The sequence below is a fragment of the Capsicum annuum genome, chromosome 5 (assembly GCF_002878395.1).
Source record: "Capsicum annuum cultivar UCD-10X-F1 chromosome 5, UCD10Xv1.1, whole genome shotgun sequence".
In the NCBI taxonomy this organism is placed as follows: domain Eukaryota; kingdom Viridiplantae; phylum Streptophyta; class Magnoliopsida; order Solanales; family Solanaceae; genus Capsicum; species Capsicum annuum.
In genome coordinates, this window is record NC_061115.1 from 4,337,199 (window position 1) to 4,337,635 (window position 437).

Sequence of the window (437 nt, forward strand, 5' to 3'; positions counted from 1 at the left end):
TTATTATTATTATTATTATTATTATTATTATTATTATTATTATTATTTACTTTTTTATTAAGGGGATTGAACTCGCGTAGTAGATTGAAGGAAGCACCCAAGAAGAGCAAATAACACCACTGGACTATCTAACTGTCTTGTTTCATGTGGTTACACATTAATATACGTACATAAATATAGATTTTCTACCTTATATATACAACGTAATTTTTTTACCGAGGGGGTTCGGGTGAACCCCATGACAACCACGTAGATCCGCCCTTGCGTTAATTTAATAAAATTAATTAAATAATATTTTAATAACGTTAATTTAATATACTACTACTACTATCCTTAATAATGTTAATTTAATAACATTTTATTAAAACTATATTTTTTTTTATTATTAGTATAGTTTCATCTTTAATTTAATATTTAAATAAATTATATTTAAATAT